We start from the raw sequence: 21,589 nt of genomic DNA, 5'->3' as shown, positions 1-21,589 counted from the left end.
CAGGAGGCCGGGCACTGCCTGCGTGGGGTCCGCAGGTGCCCGCGGAGGCTGCTCTTGACGAAGAAAAGCGCGGTAGGAGTGGGTTCTCCCTCGGAGCGCCTGGGTCTCGGTCACATCTGGACCTTTGGCAGGTTTGCAGGGTCTGCAGGGTGGCGCACCCTCCTTCCCGCCGTCCTCTTCCCAGAGTTGGTGGCGCGGGGCCGGCGTCCGAGAAGATGGGCTTTGCTGCTCTCTCAGGACACCGTGTGTGCCGCCCTCTCGGGGAGCCCCTGCCGTGGGCCTGGAGCGGCCGGGTGCCTCCGCATGTGGCTGAACCCAGGGGCCACCACCCTCCCTGCCGCCGTCCTAGACTCTCCCCGCGGACCACATCTGCTCGCGGGCCTGGACCTGTGCTGCTTCAGAGCAAAGGCAGGTGCCTGGAATCCACGCCTCCGCCGCCCACGTCTCCGCGCCGCCTGTGGTGGGGCCGCCTGCGTGTCCAAGTTACTGCGGGCTCTCAGGGCAGAGTAGGCCAGGGGAGGCCCTGCCGGCTTGAGGGTTTTGCGGTGTAATTTGTAGGTCTGGGAAAAACGTTGCCTGCTTTTCAGGTCCTTTCAGCATAAAAGGAAGGACTGCGTGTCAGGAGCAAAGTTCCTGGTTCCCGAAGACCGTGTCTAAGCTGCTCACTGAGGCAACAGCCGATGTGGGCCGCGCGGTCTGGCCCGCGAGTCCAGGCTTCCGTCTGCGGAGGCTGCAAGGCCTTTTGTGATATTTTTAAACAGCGTTAATGTCCCTCAAACATAAACTCAGTTCATACAAGAAGGATTTCATTTCTGGTGTGTATGTATATATGTATATTTTCTCTCCCCCCGCCCCCACCCCCGCCCCGAGTCACATCCCTCCATCCAGAGGGGCGTCTGGGAAACGTGCAGTCTAGTCAAACACCCGAGGCCGAGGTTTGCTCTCCGGGAGACAACACACCCGGAAGAAGACTAAAGCTGCAGAAGGTCGCTGGGTGAGCCGCTGCCAGGCTCAGAGGTTTCACTGGCATCAGGACCTGATGCCCGCGCCTCACGTTTTCGTTCATGCCCCGTCGGCCGTCGGGGATTGTGTCGTACAGACAGAGCAATCTGCAAAATAACGATTTTATGTAAATAGAGGGTTTTAAACATGTTAACTCCTGGTCCAGGGAACTCGGTCTTGATGGCCCCTGTGACACTGTGAATGTGAAATGACTGGCGTCGCCCGGGAGGCTGCGTCGGCCACCTCGTCCCTCGGAACAGGTGCTGAGTCAGATGGAGGCCTTCTCCTCACTGAGCATCAGCGTTTCCACTTTTCTGCTGAAGCCGATAAATCACCGAAGCCGATAAATCACCGAAGGTCCGACTTTGTGGCCTCAGGTTCCCGAGCTAAAGGGAAAGTCCCCCAGGACGACACTCCTGTTGAAACCCGTTCAGCACACGGTGTCCCCACCCAGCGGCCACAGACTCCAGCCGTCAGGAGCGCTGGAAACCCGGAACAGGACAGCAGTGGGCCTGGAAGAGATCCCCCAGCACCGCAGCCCGTGCCGGCTTCTGCCGGCTGTGACCGCACAGCTGGAATGTTCTCTCCGACGGGAGTGGGTGTGCTGTGCCACATGGGGCCGATGGCGTGCCTGGGGGGAGGTTCTGTGCTGTCTCGGAGGCCGCGTCCCCTGAGGAATCCCACCCGCCCCCACCCCCGGGGCCTCCTGGACGGCCTGGCTGGAGCTGCAGGTCCGGCATGTCAGGGGCTTCGCTTGCGCCACACACACAACCGTTTTGATCGAGCCCTCAGCTGGGACCTGTCTGGTGTCAGAAGGGAGCAGGTCTCGCCCTCGGCTGGTGGCAGCACTCCATCCCGGGAGCCCCAAGTGTTGTGATCTTCTGGAAAAACAGGGTCAGCCTGTCCTGGGGTCTCCATGGAGTTCTGAGTCGGATGAATAAGAGGGAGGCTGCCTATCCAGGGGGTACCACCGGCCAGCGGCTCCTCCTCGCTGCCATCCAGTCCTGAGACCTGGACCGGGAGGGGCAGCGGGAACTCACAGTAGCTTAGGGCCCGGGGTTGGGGACAGCAGGGGGCATGGTTTCATGGTTGAGGGCCCTCGCCACCTCCTGCCACTGGGCACCTGCAGCCTTGTGGGGTGGGTAGTAGACAGATGGCGAGCCGGCTCCCCTTGGGCCCACAGTGGCCTCTGGGCCAGTTGAGCGTGGCCTGAGCGGAGGGGCCAGGGGTGACCATAGTCCAGTGATGGGCAGAGCATGGGGGTGCTGGGGTGGGGGCAGCAGTGGCACCTCTGGACCCTCCCCCTCAGTCTCCTCCTCTCAGTAAACGCTCCCAGTCCACTGCCAGCCCCCCCCCCCCACCGGGCCCAACCCGTGCCAGCAGGAAGGCCACCACCTGCTCTCCAAGTGGAACCCACCCCGCCTGCTGGCCCCTCCCCCAGGGTCCCAGACTTGGCAGCTCTCTTCTTGCCTTGAATCCAGACCTCCCTGCTGCCCGGTTCTGCCTCCTGCCAGGCTGTAGTCCGAGTGACCACTGGACACGAAGCTCATAGCACATCTGTGATCCCGAAAAAATGCAACTCAAATCATGCTGCCTCCCAGCTTAGTGCCCTCAGCGGGCATGTCACGGGCCTGTGGATAAACCCCACATGTGCCTGCCCGTGCCATCCCGCAACTGCACCTGGCCCCCGGGCGCCGCTTCCGCGTGGCCTTTGTCTGCTGAGCTGCAGGTGGTCGGTGCACCGGCTCTTCGGGATGCTGGCCGCTTCTGTTCAGATCTGGGCCTCCCCCCTGCCTGCCACTGCGCCTTCCCTCCGGCCACCCACTCCTGACTCAGTGCTCCTGTCCTGGCCACTTGTTCCCCACGTTCCTGCTTTTTTTCAGGTAGTTTTTTCTGGTGTGTGTGTGTGTGTGTGTGTGTGTGTGTGTGTGGCCACGGTTAGTTCCCAGGCCAGGGATCAGATCTGAGCCACAGTTGTGACCAAAGCCGCAGCTTCTGGATCCCTAACGCACGGTGCCTGGCTGGGTATCGAACCCACATCCCTGCTCTCCCAAGACGCCGCCGCTCCCCTTGGGCCCCAGGGAACTCCCTTCTGGTTTGTTTTTGACTGTGTTTTTGTCCTTCCTTCTTGGCCTTAGTCCCCGCTGGGTCGGTGAAGAGGCTCTCTGGTTGGCGAGTCCCTCTACCACCCCGCGGCCTTGAGCACAGATACGGCAGGCTTGGGTGGGCGTGGCGGGGGTCCTTGACCCCCGCCCCGTCCCACCACCGGCTGGGGATCCCTCCACGGACCTGGGCTTCTCGAGGGCTGACCAGGGGCCCAGCATCGGTTTGACACCTTCTGAATCCTGGCGGGAGGGTGGAGGCGGCAGCTGGGGGACCAGGGGGTGGGGTGGAGGCTGGAGGAGGGACGCTCTCACGACAAGGTTCCCGTCCTTGCCTCAGCCCTGCCTTCCCCTGTGGACTGTCCCCTGTGGACACTGCTCGATGGGCTGGCCACTTGGCCTTGGAGCACAGGAAGGACCCCGAGAAGCCCAGGGTGGCGGCTCGGCAGGTACCCTGCCCCCAGCTGGTGTTGTCAGCAGTGGGAATGGCAGCGTCTCTGCACCAGGAGAAATCAATTGCAGGGGAGAGAAAACAGGAAAATTTCTTTTAAATGCCTCAAATCTCCTGGGTTGTGTTGTACAATGAAATGAATACATGAACCGCACAGAAAATATATCTTTCAATTTCTCAGAATTGTTGTTTACTAAGAATAAAGCTCTAATCAACTGGGATTTTAGACCTTCAGCAGTTCAAACGAACTCAGGCTGAAGATGTTTTTCAAATTTTCCAGATCTTGCAGCTAAAAGTCAAATATTCAAAATCTGCCGTATTATTTTCTAAATAAGTTTATGGCCATGGGTTCCGTACCTATAGCATAAGCCACACTGGAAATTTCACTGCTTTATTCCAAAATGTTTGTGTTATTCAATCAATAGATCTTTAATACAGAATGCTTTTCTGTTTATTAAACAATAAGTTACTGAATAGAATGACTGATTTTCAGAAGGGGACAGAATTTATGCGTAGTTTCCATTAGCATGAAGAATCTAAAAATGACTAATTTTATATTACTCCTCACTGTGGGTGTCGGTACTCCTGCCTGTGGGTATTGGTACTCCTGACTGTGGGTATTGTCACTCCTGCCTGTGGGTACTGGTACTCCCAACTGTGGGTGTCGTTGCTCCCAACTGCTGGTATTACCCGCCTGATGATGGGTATCGGTACCTCTGGCGGTGGGCATTGGTACTCCTGACTGTGGGTATTGGTACTCCTGACTGTGAGTGTTGGTACTCCCACCTGCACAGACAAGACGAAAGGCTGAGAGGGATCACGTGAGCCAAGAAATTAGAAAAAGAAAAAACAGAAAATTGCCCTGAAAGAGTGAAGGGAGGAAAGTACTAGGTTTGTGTGGTTAACCCAGTCTGATATACAGTTTTTGTATTTATTTATTTATTCCTCTATTTATTATCCCTATAGGGCCATACTCCTGGCACATGGAGGCTCCCAGGCTAGGGGTCAAATCAGAGCTGCACCTGCCGGCCTATGCCACAGCCGCAGCAACAAGGGATCCGAGCCGCATCTGTGGCCTACACCACAGCTCGTGGAAACACCAGCTCCTTAACCCACCGAGCAAGGCCAGGGATCGAACCTGCATCCTCACGGATACTAGTCGGATTCTTAACCCGCTGAGCCACGCCGGGAACTCCCTAGGCCTCACTGCCGCATTGCAGGGAGTCCTCCTCCCCGCCCCGCTTGTGCTTCAGTGGTGTCTCTCCCTGGTGCCGCGTCGGTGGCAGCCGCGTCCACCGTGGGCACTGGGGTGGTTCCCCCGAATGGATCAGGCCCACATCCTCTGTGCTCTGCCCATCCCCCCGCCCCCAAACCCTGGCAACGGCCGCTCTTTTCTTCCCTGTGTCCATAGGCTCGCCTCTTCGGAACGTCGCAGACTTGTAACCATGTGGCGCCCCTTCAGCCCGGCTTCTTTCGCTCCAGGCTGTGCCTCAGGTTTCTTCTGTGTGGGTTGGTCTGCTTGCTTGTCGTGGCTGACGGCTCACTTCTTTGCAGAGCCGGGTACTGTTCCATTGTCTGGGTGGACGGCTCTTTATCCATCACCCGCTGGAGGAAGCTTGGCTGCTTCCAAGTTCCGCGAGTCTGAACAAAGCTGTTGCAACGTCCCTGTGCGGGTTTCGTGTGGACGTGGTTTTCTTGCCCTCTGGGTAAATGTTACGGAGTGGTTATCAGTGGCTGCCGACTACGGTTTTCTAAGAAACTACCCGGTCGCCTTCTGAAGCGGCCGCTCCAGCTCCCGCCAGCCCCGGGGCAGGCGGCCGTCGGCGCCTGCCTTTTAGACACCCTGACCGGTGTGCGGGGTTAAGCTCTGTGTCTCCAAGGAATCGTCCCACCGGCTCACGGCCCTTCGTCGCCGTGTGTTGGAAGGAGAGCGAGTGCCGGGTGTGCAGGGCTCCGTTGCGGCCCAGGCTCCCGTCCCCCTTTCGACCCCCTTTGGGGTCAGACGCGTCCTCCTTGCTCGTCTCCCGCTTTGGTCTTGCTGTTTAGACGTGGTTTTGACCTTTGGGTAGAGGTTGCACCTGTTGGAAAACATGCTGCTCGAGTCGAGCCCATGGAGTCACCGTCGTGTCTCACCGCCAGCGCCATGAGCTTGGGCGTGGCCCCTGCTGGGGACCTGGGCGACCTCACCTGCTTCTCTGTCCCTCGACCCCACAGGGCCACCTCGGCGCGTCTGCAGTGAACGGCCCCTCTCCACGCCGCCAGGTCCAAGCCGCTGCCTTCTGCCGAGGACGGCGTCCTGGGCAACCCGCAGACGGGACCCTGATGGCTCTTTCTAGGCACTTCTCTCTATTTTTACGTCACATTTGAAGGCCGTTGTCTTTCTGGGAGTTTTAGGTTGTCCTTCTTTCCCTCTGGGCACATGGAAGATGCTGTTTTATTGTCACACCTTCAGTTTTCCCTCCAGTTTCCTTCCCTCCTGGGTTTTAGGCTCTCAAGTCCTTCGACCCGAGACTCTCCGTGATGTCCTCAAACAGCTTTACTTTCCCAGTCTCTGGTAGTTCCCGGCGCGAATGCTGGTCTTCTGGGAGCTGCCCTGGCCAGGTGGCTGCCTGGGGATGGCTGCCCCATCCAGCACCTGGGCAGCACGGGCAAGGCCGATGAGAGCAGGGCTGGGCTGCGGGGGCTCGTGCCTGTTCCACAAGCTCGTGGACCTGGCGCCGGGCAAGGCTGGAGCTGGAGTCGGGGTGGAGCCTGGCGGGAGTGAAGCCTGCTATCCCTGGAAATCAGCTCTTGCTGTGAGTTTATCCTCTTCTTCCTCTTGGTGTCGAACAGTGAGGTCACGGAATCCTGATGCTTCAAGCAGCCCTGGGTGGCCCACCCCACCAAGTGCCACGCAGGTGCCCGCCGGGGGCGGGGGGCAGAGGCCGCAGCGCCCGGCCCTGGGGTCGTGCCCCAGCCTGTGGCAGTGCCAGGTGCTGAGAGGCAGGAAGGCCGGGTGTGCAGAGGAGGCTTGGGAGGGGCCTCGGAAACTTCCGGAAGCCGAGTCCTGGTGGTGCGCGTGCCTCCCCACCCCGCTCTGGCCTGAGTGCCGCTGCTCTGGCATCCCAGGGGGCTCCTTGGTACATTCAGGACCCAAACAAGCACCGAAAATGAAAGGAATTAGAGATTTCCTCGCCTGCCCGCCGCCCTCCCCTGAGTGGCCGGCGGTCCCCTCCCCTCCCGGGACGAGTCCCCGCTCATTGTCATCTCAGGATTAGACTGGAGTAACAAGGTCACGGGCACGAGGCGTCCGCAGGCGTTTTTCCTCAAAGGGGCGGCCGGTCCTCAGCCCGCGGCGTTTAGTAGGAGGCCCTGGGCTCACACGCGCCCCATGGCAGCCCTTCGGGGACGACGGCTTCGCAGCGAGGGTTCTCCTGGTGCAGCAGGACCGGGGACGGCGGCGTGGAGGTCACCTTTGGCATAACGCGGTTTTCTCCTGCTGGGAGACGGAGGCTTCCAGGTGCCCTCACTCCGGGTCCGTGTGCTGTGACCGAACTGTCCTCTGGTCCTCTGACCGGGATCGTCGCCTCCCTGTAGTCTGCAATCCCGACCCCTCTCCTGTCAGCGTCCTGGACGTGTCTCGGGTAGGCGCATCTATTTTAAGCTCATGTCCTTGGTAAAACGTTGTGTCACTGCAATACTTTAGAACACACTCCGAGTGGGAAACTGCAGTTTTTGCAAAATACTCAATTGGTTCAGTTTGGGAAATATTCCTTCCCACACGGTCCCTTTCTCACGGTCCACATGGACCACGGTTCAGATTTCCCGGGTTCCGTGTTGCAAGTGGGAGCTGGTCTTCTGGAACGTCTCAGACTCCCTGCATTTCCCTCAGTAAATCACGGTCTTTCGAGAGAAACCTCCGCACGCTCTCAGGAGAAGCGGCATCTGTGGATTTCATCAGCCCATCACAGGTCAGGTCCAGATTATCAGTCGCTGACCATAAAGCGAGTCCAGAATGCTGTTATTTACAAGACGCTTAGAAGAGCCGGAGAACATAGAAGCTCCATGTGGTGAGAGGTGCTAACGGATTTGAAGAGATGCCTTCATTTCTCATCTCGGCTTCTGACTCTAAATGTCAGAATTAATCATGGGTCACATCATAATAACAGGAAACGTTTATCATTCTTTCAGGAAGGTTATTGCGATACCTTTGCAAGAATTAGACTAGTTGTGCCTAACCTTCTAACGGGAAAAACATTCCCATTCTAATCGGTACAAAAACACGTGGCTGCAGGTTTCTGAGTGAGCTCCAAGGGCATCTGCTCTAAGGCTTAGAGCAGTGTGGAGAGGTAGATTTGCAGATGTAGACAGACCTGGCGGTCCTCGTGGGGAAACCCCCGCCTGGAACTCAGGCCCTGGCTCATGTCCGAGCCGTGGCGGGTGATGACCATGCAGCGGGACCCGTCGGCCTGGCCACGTGGTTTGATGTCGGTTGAAGAGACGCTGCCACGTTGCTGTCCCCGCCCCGCCACGAGTCCCCTCTGACAGCGCTCCTGCACCCCTCACCAGGTTTTGCCAACCCGAGGGAGAGAGGAGGTCGGGGGAAGGCCAGTGGCAGCTCCCGAGAGGCCAAGGCAGGTCGCCAGACCGTCTTCCTGGTGGGTGACGGAGGGCATGCGTCTGCACCCTCTGGGGGAGCTTCCTTGTGGGCCTTGGGACACCCCCAGCCAGAAGGGCTCCCCAAGCCCAGGCTTGTATGGCTCTCTGCCCAGAGGGCTCAGTGCCCTCCTTGTGTGGACAGGTTTTGATTTGTCTGTGGCGACTCCTCTCTGTCTCCAGGCTGACTTCCAAGGCCCTGGTAGTGGGTACAATTTGGTACCTTGAGGCCTCGAGGTCACACGGAGCTGGGGTGCTTCTGACTGTCCTGACCGAGGGCCCTGCAGTTCTGGAGTGGCTTCCTGGGGCGCAGAGTCCCGGGGCCCAGGGTTGGACACACTGGCCTGGACTGGGAGCTCTGCCACCTGCTGGCTGTTGACCATGAGCCTCAGCTGCCTCGTTCATGGGTTGGAGCCGATGGGACCACGAAGCACCATCCCTGGTCCCGCAGCGCCCAGGGCCGCCCCATCCTATGGAGCCGCTGCCTGCGCCCCAGGCGCAGTTGTGCACGAAGGCTAAGAATTTGTTCTTCAGACGCTGCCACGGGAAGCGGATTGGAGCAGACGCCCCTCCTGGCCCCGGGGGCCACGGGGCAGGTTCCATGTCCTGCGCGTCTTTGTACCACGAGCAGACGCCGAGCAGGAAAGGTGATTCCAACAGAGCTGCTGGCACAGCGGCACCAAGCCTGGGAAACTGTGAGGCACCGAATGGTTTTTACTGGTTTTGTGTGGAGCCTTTGAAAAGTGTGTGGGGAGACACTGACTTCCGTTCCCCGCGTGGTGGGTCCGAGGGCTCTTCCCGTGGGAGAGACACTGCCCGCTGCTCCGAAGAGCCTCCCGCACTTTTCAATCTCGGACCCGTGACTGAACATCAGACACGCTGTGTTTGTCCGTTTTCAGGATGATTTTTAGGCTTACTCACATGCTGAAAACTTTTCTCACAAGTCTTTTCAAAAGTGCTAGGAATTGTCAGGGCTTCTAGAAACAGAGCATCGGTGTGGCTCACGCTGGCCGGTCCACACTCATTTTAGTCACTTGTTCACGTGACCAGCAGGCTGGGAGCGGGTGAAGCAGGTCCTTGCCAGGCCCTGGGGATGCAGAGGATGAAGCTGCACAAAGAACCTGGGGGACCCACCAGTACCTGGGGAGCGCAGGGCAGAGGCTGGGGGATGGAGTCGGCCAGCGGCGTCCAGGCGCGTAGACGGAGCCTCAGCCAGCTGGCGGATGACAAGCAGGTGGACGGAGGGGCTTGGGGCCGGGAAGGGAGGCCATGGGGGCTGCATCTTCTCAGAAACAGCAGCAATGGGCACCAAGGAGGGAGCCTGCTCGCTGGCGTCAGGGCCACTGCACACCCACCCACGGGCGGCCCTGCCCAGTCCTTCCCCGGACTTGGCCCCAGTGTTCCTGGCCCCAGTGTTCTCAGAAGCTGGGATGTGCAGTGAGCCCGACCCTGGCACCCAGAGCCCTCTGTGCCTGGTCCTCCGAGGCCCACACCTCCGCCCACAGGCTGTCCTCCTGCCCTGAGTTTGGGGCCCCCGTCGGTGTCCTGAGGGAGCCCTGAGCTCAGCCCCAGGCCTGGCGCCCCGCAGTTCTCTGGACGCCTCCCCCTGGATGCCGCCCCCTGCACGTCTCCACCTTCACGTCTCTGCGCGTCAAAGGTCCAGCCCGAGTTCACCACCTTCCTTCCGTCTTAAATGCCCCCTACCCCCGTGTCCTCTGCTCACTGGACCCCCCAGAACCCACCCCAGCTCCGGGGCTACGGGATTTAAATGACAATGATGGTGGTTGGGCAAAGCCCCTTATTTGATGGGAGGTCTCCTGGGAGGAGACGGGGACGACAAGGCTTTTCTGGGTGCTGCCCCCATAGCCCCTGTCCGGAGGCCCCAGTTTTGTCCTGTGACAGTTTTGATTCCTTTTAAATGCACTTCTGCAGACCATGCATGGTGCCCGCGTCCAGGCATCTGGCGGGGCACATTTCCCGGTGGCTCATTGGTCGCCTGCAGGCTTCCTGCCCCTACAGCTGCCCCAGAGCAAGCACCCTGGTCCTGGCTCCTGCCCCCCCCGTGGGCAGATGCTCGTGGCTGTTGTAACAGTGACCTCAGCTCTCGTCACCCACTGACAGCCTTGGAATCTCGACGTGGCTTGGCTCCAGCGTACCCAGCTCTGCACATTGATAGCGTCGTGTCATCGGATAACCTGCCCCCCAGGGGTTCCGGAACGTCCCACCACACCCTCCTTGCTCCCATGTGTCCCGGCCTGGCTCCCCTCTGTCCCCTCCGTGTGGGTCTCCCCACTTACAGTCTGCAAGGGACTGGAGGGGTCCCAGGCCCCAGCAGGGCTGCTCTGATGTCAGGATACACTCCTCTCTTACCAGCAACGGAGCGTAGCATTTATTTCTTTAAACTCAAGAGGGAGGAAATTGATTTTGCTTTCATAATTTCCTGACACCCTGGGAGGTGATGGGCCCTGGGGGGCGTGCTGGCTGGTGTGTGTGTGCAGAGTTGTCACCAAGCCCGGAAGATGCTTGGCAGCTGACTGTTCATCTCGAAAGAAAGGCGGCCAGAGAGGTGGGAGCCCAGCCAGGCTCTGCTGGGGAGGGAGCTTCCCGGAACTTTTAAAGTAACATGAAAGTGCCCCGGGCTGTTTCTGTTGTTGGTGCCCTTGTCCCTGTTGCTGTCACCATTACTGTCCCTCTCTGTGGGGACTCGGGCCCCTTAGCCACGTCAGGAGGTGCACTTGGGCCCCAGGGGCATCGGTGTAGCCCAGGGGTGTGGGGGGTGACATGGTTTTACACGGGCAGCCCGTGGAGACGGAGGCTCACCCCTGCAAGAGCAGAAGCCTGCACATGGGTAGTTGCTGTCGTGACCACGCAGCAACCTTGGTGGCTTCAGGGGATCCCACGGAACCAGAGACACAGCTGCTGTCCCTCCGGTGCAGCTGCTCCGCGTCCCCTGGGAGGGAGAGAAGCAGGGTGGAGCAGGGCTGCGCCGGTCCGCACGTGTGTCTGCAAGGCCCTGGCTTCACGGTGCGGCAGCTGCGAATGTGCGGGGCTGGTGGCTGGGGTGGAGTGGGCACCGGTGCACAGGCCCTGGTCCTTTCAGCGCCCACAGCCGGGCCGGCCACGGCCACTGCTACTGACACCGGCACGGCCCTGGTCCTTTCTGTAGCCGTGGCGACCCCACTGCAGAGGCCCGGGAACGAAATGCTTCCTGGGAAGCAGGGCAAAAGCTCCAGGCTTCTTGCGCTGACGAGCATCCCCTGGCGGTAGCTGAGCTCGCCACCCGCCCCAGGGCCGCGCCTCACCCGCACCTGCACATGCAGCACTGGGGGCCCGAAGGGGGGAAGGCCAGCGTCTCCCAGAGCTCCCCTCGCCGGAGCCCCGCTTTCAGGGAGGCAAGGGGTTAGAGAAGAGCCAGGTGTTAGGAAATTCTAGGGAAAAAACTGGGAATTGAAGGCGAGGGGAAGCTATGAAATGAAGGAAAACCGTGATTAAATAACTCGCTTTGGAGAACATTCATCTCAGACAGACGTGTGTGTTAGGAAACGTTGCCTGTAGGCGAGAAGTAATTTCTGTCCAGTGTGCTGTACACTTTGCCTCGTTTAGGCTCTTCGCCTGCATGTTGGGCTTCCTGGAATAATAGTTCATCTATGGCTCGAGCCTTGGACCAGGGCATCTGCCTCCAACTTCATAAAAGACGCAGCTGCCTCCCCGCATCCCTGCAAGTGAGGGTGGTTCTTCCACCTGCAAAGTCCTCCCTGTTCCCTGCTCGCTTACGGTTGTCTGTCTCTCATCCAGTGTGTCTGTCTGTCGCCTATGCCTCCGACGGTCCCTCCACCATCTTCTGTCTGTCTGTCCATCTATTGTCTCTCATCTACCCACCTCTCTCTCTGCGCATCTGTTATCCAGCCAGCCAGCCATCACCTGTGATCTGTGCACGCGTCCATCCCTCTTGCCTGTCTGTCTCTCCATAGTCACCCATCAGCCACCTCATCTTTAAGACCTGCACACCCTCCCTCCTCCGTAAAACCCCCTGATGGCCCGGGTTGCCCTTTCTGGGTTCAGACCCATGTAGCAGGGGGTGCTGTGTGATCCGTGTGGGGTAATTTCTCAGCAGCATACTTTCTGCGTCCCCAGCTGGACCGAAAAGAGACTTAACATATAAGGACACAGCTGTAAGTATATTTTCACGAAGTAAATACACACATTCCAAAACTGTCACCTCCACCCTGATCGGCATCTCAGAACCGCCCCCGTGGTTGCTGCTCCCCTGGCCTCTACCCAGGGGCAGGCAGCTCCAGAAGCGCAGACTGGGGCACATTCAGGCTCTAGCTCAGAGACAGGGAGGGGCGGGCGTGGGTGTTGGGGGCGGAGGGGCTTGGAGGGGATGTTCGGGGAGACAGAGCTGACTCAGGGCCTGGCAGGGATGCGGCGGGCTCGGAGACCACGTGGGGCTGGGCCAGGCGTCTGGGCTGGGCGCCTGCAGTGCTGGACCGCGAGGGGTCGGTTCTGGCGTGGCTCACGGCCTGCTGCACCCCTGCACTCCCTGGGGAAGCGTTAGAGGGGCCCCTCCTGGTGGGGTCCCCAGGGAACTCCATCTGCACTGACCTGGCCCCCCCAGGGGCAGGCGTAAAATCCTCACGGGAGACTTGCATTCTCCTTGGCGACCTCACAGAAGCAAACTCGGACCCCCTGTCACAGGGCTCAGCGTGCCCCTGCGTGGGGCGCCAGGGCCTGGGGACAGCGCGGGCTCCCTCGCTCTTCTCTCCTCCCTCCGACCCTGCTCTCAAGTCCTGGCTGGTCCTCACTGCGGGCGCTTTCTGCGTTTGCAAATTAACTGGCTGGCTCAGATTTACGTGCAGCCCCCACATCGACACGGCGGGCTGGTGGTCCCTCAGATGCCCAGTGCCCTGAGGACCCCAGCCTGTCCACGCACGTCCCTGCTGGGGCCCAGCGAGGCCACCCGGCCTCCCTGACATGCTCCTCATAGGGTCCTCTGCCATCTATTCAGAACCACTCTGGGCACTTCTGTCCTTTTTGCTGATGATCTCGCTGTATAAAGGGCTGAGCGCCCCCCATTCAGGCCTGGGCACTGGCTCCCGGCCCCCGGCTCAGGCCAGGGCATCAACGACACGTGTTCAGTCGGGGGTTCTTGCACAGAAACACAGAAAACAAGGCTGCAGGTTGACCGGTGGAGAAAAGGCTGTGTCCAGAGGCCCAGAGGCCCAGCCCGAGTGTCCCCAGGATGGCAGTGGATCCATGTCCACTGCTCAGGGCTCGCTGACCACAGAACACAGCTCAGTGCGTCCCATGACTGGACTGAGCTTGTGACTTGCTGGCTAGAATTTAGGATGGACCATCATGAGCTTATTTCACAAAAAAAGGGCAGCGGACATTGGCCTTCGCAGGACACTGGGCTGGGGGAGCGGCCCCCCAGCGCCCAGCTGGGGAGGCCCCTGGCCCAGATGCTCCAGACCCCAGACCCTCCCCGGCCACTGCCACACGGCACCTGTGGGCAGGGAACCAGCTGCTGCGGGCGTGACATGCACATGTGCGTGCACCACACGTCCCCTGGCTTGTTGCGATGTTTGCCCGCGCTGGGCAGGGAGACATGACTCTTTACTGGGGGGAGGGGGGCGAGCAGGGGATGTTCGTAAGAACCTGGATTTGGAAGCAGAGTCAGGACTTGATGGAGCTGAGACCCCAGTCTGCCCACCACGGCCCCGAGTCAGGCCTCCGCTTGGAGCTGGAAAGGACACGCGGACCCCAGGTGTGGCGGTGCCTGCAGCTCACACTTGGGGGAGGTGGGCTGGTGAGAGTCATAATGCACAGCCCCCCACCCCCCATGTCGGAGGCCTGCAGGAGGGAAGGGGCAGGGCAGGGCGGGGCTGGCACCTGGGGGCGGGAACTCCTGGCAGGTGAGGCTGCGGGTTGGGACAGTCAGGGCACGTCCACAAGCTCGGCGGTCTCGCTGCTCTCTGGCGGATGGGGTTGCCCACAGTGTGGTGACAGGGCCCACACCGATTTGGCAGATACCTGTTGGTGTAGAGAAGGTGCCGGGTGGCTGATGTGGGCGGGCCCTCTGGGGTGGTGGGCTGCTGGGGGACAGGAAAGGTGGCACAGGTGCCGGAGATGTTTCTGGGAGGAGAGACGGGTGTGGTGGCTGCTGTGAGCACCGGGGCCCTGGGCAGATGGCTGGAGCTGTGGGGAACAGCATTGCGGGAACGGGACTCTCTCGGGGACGAGGACCAGCGCGGGCGTGGTCCAGGGAGTCCACAGCTAGCGAGGGAGACAGCCGGACCTTGAGGGGCAAGAGCTCTGAGCCAAGAGCACGTGGGTCAGTGGTTCCGTGGGGAGGAAGCAAAGACGCTCCTCCATGTCCACAGGCTCTGGGTTTCAGGGGCCACAATGTCACGGCCGTGGGGGCCCACCACCGCTTTAGCCGCGATCTGGGGGTGGAGAGCCTGCCTTCCTGCTGCTTCCTGCTGGCTAGACCCGCGCCGCGCTTTCCTTCATTAAACACACCAACACGGGAAGGTTAAACAGCATCCGAACGGCCCTGAAAGCAGCAGACGGTGTCGAGGGGGCCTTTGGAGGGTGTCTGATAAGGTGCTGCCAACCCACCTCTCCCAGCTGCGAAAACCCCGAAATCCCGACCAGCTCCGTGGTGGGGCCAGCGACCCCTGGCCAGTTCCTTTAGGGTCCCTCTTAAGGAGACGTTTCAGTTAGGTGGTGAAACAACACAAACCCAACTGCTTCGACCTTGGGGCGGGTGGTACCGCAGAGGTAGTGTGGACACGTGGACGGGGAATTCGCAGCAGGCACCAGGCATCGGCAAAGAGGTTTTGTCCCAAAGGACCCGAGCCACTTAGCACAGCACTGCGCTGTTCTGAAGGTGCCAATTCTGGGGGAGCAGGTGGGAAGGTTGGGGAGGAGACAGCTCTTAGGGCCCTGCAGGAGCTCCCTTCTCAGGCTTCACCCACCTGCTCAGGTCAAGAACCAGGTGCCATCCTGGCTCCAGCCCTGGCCTGAGCAGCCACATCTGGCCATCAGACTACCCTCTCGGCCCCACTGCAGGGTGGGGCACCCCGGCCCTCCCTGCACCTCAGAGGCGCTGGCCTCGGCTGTCCTGAAGGCCCGATGGCTGCGGACTGCCGTGTCCCTCAGCCTACGCTGAGCCGGGGGTCTGTTCTTAGTGTTAAATCTTGTTAGGATGAGGCACGTGTGTAGCTGCAGCAGACACTGCCGTCATCTCAAAGGTTCACAAATAGCCCTTCAGTTTACGAGGGTGAAAAGCCCTTTAATGCTGCGGTTCTGGCAGCTGAGTCCCACCCCCGTCCCTCCTCTGGGCCTGGCTCTCTACCCCCCCTCCCCCGCCAACCCCAGCATGAAGGGGAGGTGGGCTCACACGGGCAGGTGCCAAGCATCACCTGCCCTGGCTTCACTGGTGCTAGAGCGAAGGCAGCAGCCCGCCGGGTCCCGACAGCGTGCCCGGGAGGGCGGTGAGCTGAGAGGGCGCCGGGGAGGTTTGGGGCCGGTTCTGGGATTGGCGTCCAGGCGTCCTCTCGCCCGTGCTATCCTGCCCCGCCAGCCTCGTCAAGGGCTGTCCCTCTGCCGAGCACAGCAGCCCAGCAGCCCGTCTTCACGCTCCATCACAGCACGGAGGCCGCCTCCGCGCCCTGTCCGGCCAGACCGTCACCCACCCTGAAGAGCACCCCGTGCCCTGCGTTCGTCTGCCCCTCTGTGCGCTTTTCTGCAGCGCGACCACCAGCTAAGAGGACCGTCTGTCCAGGTGTCCATCCACGGGCCCCATGTCCCGCTAACCCGGAGCTGGTCCGGGACAGGGTGCAGGGTGGACATGGGCCGGCAGGGGCCAGGAGGAGGCTGCCTCGCCCGCAGGGCCTCACCGGCTCTTCGCCAGGAGCCGCACGGCCCTGTCCCCGCCTTCCAGCAGGTCAACTCGTCATCCAGCCAGGTTACTAACTGGCAGCACAGGAACACCAACGCGATGCTTTGGCAATTTGCTCGAACACGCAGTGGAGTTAAAATCATTTCTCTGCCGACCAGGAATGACTCTGCGCCGCCCCAATCAATGCGGTCCCGGCAGGCGCTCTGCCAGCCTCGGAAACACACTCCCGACAACCGCCTCCCCACCGGGAGATCTGGTTCTCGTCTTTTCTCTTTCTTTTTTTAATAAAACATATTTAATTTTTTAGGAATTTTGCCTAGGAAACTTGGGAAATATTTTGCTTCTTAACAAATAAATTTGTATAATTGGGGACTAGGCTTATGGATAGAGCTTATTTTTTTCCAGTATTTTCCGAGTGGTGTATGCCTTTTTTATTATGCTTTTTTTCCCTGCAGAGTTCCGATTTTATGCCTTTATGCTTTTTTTCTAGGGTTGAGATTTTGTCCTAGGAATTCCAGGACATCTGGCCCGATGTGAAGGAGCCATCCATGAGTCCTGTCTCTAGAAATACAATTCAAGCCATGTGGGTAATTTAAAATGGTTTAATAGTCGCATTGAAAAAAGTAAAAAGAAACAGAGGAAATTGATTTTTTTTTTCTTTTCTTTTAGGGCCGCAGATGCGACATATAGAAGTTCCTGGGCTAGTGGTCAAATCAGAGCTGTAGCTGCCGGCTTATGCCGCAGCCACAGCAATGCGGGATCTGAGCCGCGTCTGCCACCTGCACCACCGCTCACGGCAACGCCGGATCCTTAACCCGCTGAGCGAGGCCAGGGGTTGAATCCATGTCCTCATGGATACTAGTCGGAGTTCATGACCTCTTAGCCACAACGGGAACTCTGGAGATTGATTTTAATATATATTTCATTTAACCCCGGATATCCAAAATGTTGTTAATTTAACAGGTACCCAATAGAAAGAAAACGGGGAGGAGTTCCCGTTGCGGCGCAGTGGTTAACGAATCTGACCAGGGACCACGAAGTTGCGGGTTCGCTCCCTGGCCTCGCCCAGTGGGTTAAGGATCCGACGTTGCTGTGAGCTGTGGTGCAGGTGGCAGGCGCGGCTCAGATCCCGCGTTGCTGTGGCTCTGGCCTGGGCCAGAGACTACAGCTCTGATTAGACCCCTAGCCTGGAAACCTCCATGTGTTGTGGGTGCGGCCCCAGAAAAGGCAAAAGAAAGAAAGAAAGAAAATGTGGAGTGAGAGATTTTCCATGTCTTTTCGTACTGACTCTGCCGCCCGCAGTCCGTCTTCATCCTGACCAGCCGCATTCCAGCTGCGGGGCCACGTGGGGCTGGCGGTCACAGCGCTGCAGGCACAGCTCTAGAGAGAGGCCAGGAAGTGTCGGCCTGGGGCCAGTCTGCTGCCAGCTGCTTGGGGTGGCCCTCGAGCTAAGAATGAATCTTCCATTTTTCAATGGCTGGACGAAGCAACACAAAAGACGAGGCAGTAGGGACCACAGGTCATGACATTTGGGTTTATTACTTTTTTCTTTCTTTTTTAGGGCTGCACCTGCAGCGTATGGAAGTTCCCAGGCTGGGGGTGGAAACAGAGCGGCACCTGCCGGCCTACCCCACAGCCACCACAACGCCAAATCAGAGCCACGTCTGCTACCTACAACACCACAGCTCATGGCAATGCCAGATCCCTAACCCACTGAGCGGGGCCAGGGATCGAACGTGCGTCCTCATGGACACTATGTTGGGTTCTTTATTCGCTGAGCCACAACAGGAACTCCTATTAGTTACTTTCAAATGAGTTAATAATACATTTAATTTTTCTCAGTTTTCATTTAAAAAATGAAACCATAAACAGCTGTAATTTGCTCTAGGGGGTTGAGAAGCGGGTCTGGTCTGACCCGGGGATGGCAACAACGTCTCAGAGAGGCTCGGGCAGTGAGGGGAGCCCCGCCTGGCACTGTCGCTGGGGCCCTGGCACCCCCACCGCCCTCTCCAAGCCCCTTCTCACCCCGACACCCCCCACTGCCAGGGTTAAGGTAGAAGGCTGCTTCCTAGTCCTGACAGCCTTGCTGTAGAGAGAATTTTGTTGAGTCATGTTTGACTGCTGTCCCGCCCTTTCACAGGCTTCCGTGCAACCTGAGAAAAGCTGCTGGGCCAATGGTACCAGCCGGTCCCTCTGAGCGCCCCGTGGGGCGGAAGGGAGGCGTTGTCTGCGTCTTTAGTTTACGAGCTTGCTGGCTGTTATCGCCTACGTCGCAGGTGCCCAAGCTTGCAAACCTGTCATTAACTCTCTCTTAAAACACTCCTGGCAGGCCATGAGACTGCGTGCCCAGAGCCGGGAGCAGGCGTGGGCCAGGCCGGGTCAGGCGGTTTCAATCTGAAGAGCTCTCCTTCCAGGCTGCAGCGCTCACCCGGAGACCTAGTCCTGCTGTCCTGTGAGGTGGCTTCTGACGCTCCCGGAAGATGCCGCTCGTGGACCCACAGAGGAAGGGAGGTCAGACGGTCCTCAGGGGTCCGTGGGCACCAGGCACCCCTCTCGGCTGTGCAGGAGCCTGGGAGCCCCTGGTGTCCCTGACCCTGTTCGGGGACCAGAGTCCTGAATGTTCTCCCCAGCATCCTGGCATCCCAGGAGGGTCTCTGCTGAAAGCCTGGGGGCCGCTTCCTGGACCCCGCACCTGTTTGCGGGGTGGGTGTGCTCCAGAGCACCTATAATCCCCGAGTGTTAGTGCATGGGGACTTGGGACCACTGGCCATTGGGCGTGTCGCTTCTGGCCGTGTGCAGGTGGCCTGGCTGGTCCAGAGGAGGCCCTCGAGGGAGGAAAAGGCTCTGGGAAGCTGCTCCCTCAGTTATGTCTGCCTGTACCAACCAGATGGCCTGGTTCCTGCCTCCAGCAAAGGAGCTCCCTGGGTGGTGGGGGATGGGCTGCTGCCCCACTCAGTCTTCCCGGCCGAGATGCCCTGTCCCCTTGGGGGTCAGGGAGGGTCCTGCTGACTGCCGCTGTCCTCTCCCAACAGAAATGACAGATCCCCCTGGGCCAACAAGGGCCGCCTCGCCCGGGAGACATGGACCCCTGCACCCAGTGGCTGGTTGCCACAGACCGGGCCCCTTGAGTCCTGGTTGGAAGGGGCTGTTCTGCTGGGCTGTGCCTGCTCTAGACTAAAGCCACTCTCCAGGTGAGTCCAGCCTCAGCCTCGGCACCCCCTGGGAACTTGCCAGAGATGCACATCCTTAGGGCACACGCAGGCGCGGCAGGTAGGACCGGATTGGGGTGGCTCGTCTGCAGCTGAGGCCACCTCCTTGCTTCATTTTCGCCCCCATTCCCGGATGCAGGCTGGGCCCCTAGGATCCGAGGTGGCCTCCTCCCAGCGCCAAGGTCCCCCCCAAACTAGAGCAAACGTTGCCGCATCCCTTCGTCCTCCCTCTTACCTTCCACGTCCTCCGTCTCTCCACACAAGAGAGCCCAAGACCGACCGGCGGAAATTCAGAGCAAAGTGGCTGGAGGAAGTTCTTTAACGCATCTAAATTCGGCGTTTTAGTTTTTACAGTAGCCCCAGTGCCCAGGCTTGACGGTCACTGCGTTATTCCCTCACTTCTCCTTTAAAGTCAGCAACGTCAAAGGAAAACACACCCAGAAGGAAATAAATCCATTAATTGGGCGATTTTCAGGTCACATAAAAATCAATTTTATACTTGAAATAAGATCACACAAGGGCATTTCAACCTTGTCTCGGGTTGGGCTGCGCCATACGGCGGCCGCTGGCCACGCGGGGCCGGACAGCACCTGCAGCGCTGCCGCTCTGGGTTGGGAGGTGCCCTTCGTGTGATCCGGACCCCGGCTGCGAGGGACAGCGCCAAGAGGAACGCAGAGAGCCCCCGAGATGGTCCAGGACTGGCCCCACGCTGCAGCGGAGAGGCTTGGACATGTCGGGTTAATAAAGAACATTATTAAAATCACTTTCACCTGTTTCTTTTCACTTTTTAACAAGGCTGTGGAAAATTTAAGAGCACACATGTGGCTCAGGCTGTATTGTTTTTGGACAGCGCTGATCTGAAGGAGACTAAGAGCTGCCAGCTCAGCCGTGAAGGGCTCGCCAGGCTGCCGTCCACAGGCCAAGGGGGCGGAGGGAACCGGGACTTGACCCCCCCACCCAGGGCCATGGCTCGGTTGGGCGTTGGCCCCTCAGGTGCCAGGGAAGGCTCTGGACCCGGCTCTCCGCTCCCTGCCTCCACTCTCGCTCCACAGCTTGGGATGCTGGATGCCGTTCAGCGGAGCTGTCTGTCGGCCAGAGAGATTTTTAAGCCACAGCGAGCACATCTGGAAGACACGGCCTGAGAAGCACAGGCCTGTCTGGGTCACGGCAGATCTGCGCAGGAGGAAATTCCACAGGCTCCCGTGGGCAGGACGTGGCAACGCTCGACAACCTCCACTGGCAGGAAACGCGCCTTCGCATTTGCCGTTAAACGGTTTCCTCCTGATGTTTCCAAAAAATAGAGGGAGAACAGCTGGTCGCCAAACTCAGTGTAAAGTCCTCCGCGTAAATCAAAGGCAGGTTTTATTTTACCCCAAATTTCTGTCCCCCAGGCGGGAAGACCTCGGTTCCTTGAATAAAGACAACGGTGATTTTTTATCCCACAAGAAGCAAAAGAAAGACAATCTGACGATTGTCCATTTGACGGATTATTTAAGCATGTTTTGGGATTTGTGTATCAGCGGGTATCGGAAACCACAATAGGAAGACCGTGCTATTCATAAGCTCAAAAACTAAGTGGAAGAGTGTTGCGGGAGTTCTCTGATTTCGTTGGTTCCACGTCCTTATACTTACAAGTACTGTCCATGGCGACACGGCTGAAATGGAAGGAGAGTTCAGGTGACCGTCAGGGACCTCAGGAGCCGCCTCCACGGGTCCTCACGCCACCTCCTCCACCAGCCTCACGCCGGCGCCGCTGCCAGGCCTGCTGCTCAGGGAGGTGGGCGGCCGTGCCCGCACATGGTGGGCCAGCCGTGGCGCTGCTGCACGAAGACATATGGTGTTCTGGGCTTGTGGAGATGCGGCCAGATGTCGGGCCAGCTATGGAATCTGCGGGGTCCGGGGAAAAATCAAAACGCGAGACCCTTATAAGAAAATGGTTAAGAATTTCACCAGGGCGTGGGTGAAGCGTTCAGTAAAGCGGGGGGCCTTTCTACACGGGGGCCTTGGTGGCGCACAGGGCACACGCCCACGGAGCTGGCCCTGGGCCTGCCGCACAGCAGCCTGGGGACGGTGCTTGTGCTGGCACCTTGGACAAGCTGACCCCGAGACCGGGGGACAAGGGAAAGGGACTGGGAGGCGTGGTGGCTGAGCTACGTGGACCCTAAGTGCCACCAAGCGGTCGGACAGACGTCTCTCCAGGCTTTGGATCAAGGAGAGAGCAAAGAGCTGTCGTCGCCACGGAGGACAAACGCGCCGCAGCCCGTCGGGGAAAGCACATATTTTC

Source organism: Sus scrofa, chromosome 16 (assembly GCF_054392235.1).
Source record: "Sus scrofa isolate SSC_HxYL_T2T_F1_AM1 chromosome 16, Sscrofa_HxYL_maternal_Yorkshire_Landrace_v2.0, whole genome shotgun sequence".
In the NCBI taxonomy this organism is placed as follows: Eukaryota; Metazoa; Chordata; class Mammalia; order Artiodactyla; family Suidae; genus Sus; species Sus scrofa.
This window is presented reverse-complemented; position numbering follows the sequence as displayed.